The following is a 2,430-nucleotide window of genomic DNA, read 5'->3' as shown; positions in this document are numbered from 1 at the left end:
ACCTAACTAAATCGCCCAGAAAAGTCTATGGGTCATCTGATGGTTGACGCATATCACAGTGAGCCTATTATTTAGGCCATAGGTTTCGGCAGGTAAATTAATTTATATTTATAAACTGTTAAATTAGGCCAGAGAATCCCCTTTGTGTTATCCCTTATTGCTTCTGGTTTGTTCTCTGTGAATTCCAATCATTGGCATCGGCTGACCCCCCTCCTCACCTCCAAGCTCCAAGTTGACCAATTCCAAGCAACAACATACTGTTCTACTTTTGAGTGAAGATGGGGGAAGAGCTACAGTCCTGAAAAGGCTGGCATCAATGAAAGAGTGAAATGGACAACACCGCTCATCACTAGAAAGGCCAACCATATTTTTTTATTTATTTTGCATTTGTAAGGCGCTTATACTGTAAGTCAATTCTGTTTCAAAGTGCCCACAGGGCAACAGGGAGAGAACATGGGATATAACACAATGAGTACAGTGAAAGATAAAGACAAACCTACTATGCCTTGTGAGTATTTAGACTGTGCAAGTGCAGAGAGAATAGGGGAAGTGGGATTGTGGGTAACTGCTGGAATGTCCGTGCTTGTGGGTGAGCAGCAGATGAAGTGCATAGTATGGTAAGCACTATGCAGCCTGGAGCCGGGGGTGCCGAAGCAAGTGCTGCATGGTAGGCAAAGGCTGGGGCAATTGGGTGTGGGAGGCCAGGACCACAAAGGATACATAAGGACCCCGGTCACCAATCACAGTGTCTGTGAGATTAGCAGAGGAGGGAAGAAGGGAAAGAGGAGGTGAAGAGGAAAGTTTTGAGGAGCTTCTGGAATGCATACCTGTCCATATAGGACAGGTATGCATTTATAGATATAAACATACCCACACTGGGGATCCACGGGGAAAGGCACAGCAACCTACAATTCAAACCCTTATTGAGAACCTAACAAGTGCAACCATACTCTCCACCCCCTATCAAACAATGGGCCTCATTACGAGGTGGGGGGGTAAGGGCACCGGTGCCGGTAATCCCTTACCTCCCTACTACGAGTTCCCTTTGCGGGTCCTTCCTTAACGCCTGGTTTTTGCAGGCGTTGAGGACGGGACCCGCAAAGGGACTCTAGAGCTAATAACGGTACCACAATTTGCGGTACCGTTATTAGCGCCTTCCCCATTCCCATTGAGCCCTATGGGGGCTCAAATGGGAATGGGGAATGGCCCTGGTGAATGGGGAATTACCGGTCCCTCCGACCTCGGAATGGACCGGTAATTGCTCCATTCACCAGGGCGGAGTCGGAAGGGTTTTGGAGGCAGTCATGGAGCTAATAGCTCCATGGCTACCTCCAACATCGTAATGAGGCCCAATAATACTTTCAGAGAGAGCGAGACACCATTGTTGTGCTTTGGACCATCAAACATTTCCATCTATACATCTGTGGGCAGCCATTCAAGGCCTCATGGACAATAAACTACTCATACCCATATCTAAAGGCACTGCTCCTTGATCCTTAGCCCCCTTCTCTCTGCTGCTGTAACATTTTAGTCACAGGAGCAGTCCTGTGACTTTATAGATTGTGAAAAATATATTAACATGGAAATGAGCATGGGACAGTGCAGGGGGTAGAGTGGGGTCTGTTATGGGTGGGGTTCATTGGCGGGAGTGGGAAATCGTAAATGGTAAAGTTATTCAGTAATGATGTAGCATACATATGTACACAACAGTCATAACTACGAGTAGGCCTGCATGCTTGTAGGCCATGTTTTCACAGAAACACAGAACAACAAGGTCTTATCCCTCACCTCAACATTTCATCCCGATTACCGGGCATGGCAAGAGAGCACGCATATGCCCCCACATCAGTTCGGCCTTTCAGCTAATTAGGTAGGAGAATTTGCAGCCGAAGAAGTGAAGGGTGCGGCCTAGCAACAAGGTTGTATTCCTGGGAGTGAAGGTAGAGGTCTTTGGATGCCAAAATATGAACTAAGATTTAAGACACTAGCGCCCCCAGAACGATTGTCACTCTATTTTAAATGGGCCCTAAATCCTTTGTGAACTGGATTGATTTGTGGGACACTAGGATCACCCTTGGGGAGGGGAACTGATAAAGGGGAAAGCAGAGAACAACATGATCTATGTTTTGTGCCAAGGAGAGCTAAGAATGATGCCCATACAGTGGGGCGGGCATGATGGGGGCGCCAACGTGTCTGGGATGAGAAAAGAGCTGTTTTTTTCATAAGGACCAGAACGACCTCGAAGTTGCCCACTGAGCTCATGCTGATAACTAGGTGTATGTCACATGGTTAGGATTGAAGGTAGGGTTGTGCTAGGTGATGTTAACCAATTGCTTTTTAGCATTCCATGATGGGTAAGGGCGTTACTCACGTGTGGTGTAGAGGAGCAGAAAGAACCAATTGGAGGATGGGTTATATCTAACTATTAGC

Source organism: Ambystoma mexicanum, chromosome 11 (assembly GCF_040938575.1).
Source record: "Ambystoma mexicanum isolate Mex_15411 chromosome 11, UKY_AmexF1_1, whole genome shotgun sequence".
NCBI classification, from domain to species: Eukaryota; Metazoa; Chordata; class Amphibia; order Caudata; family Ambystomatidae; genus Ambystoma; species Ambystoma mexicanum.
The sequence above is the reverse complement of the archived record's forward strand: the minus strand, read 5'-3'. Positions refer to the sequence as shown.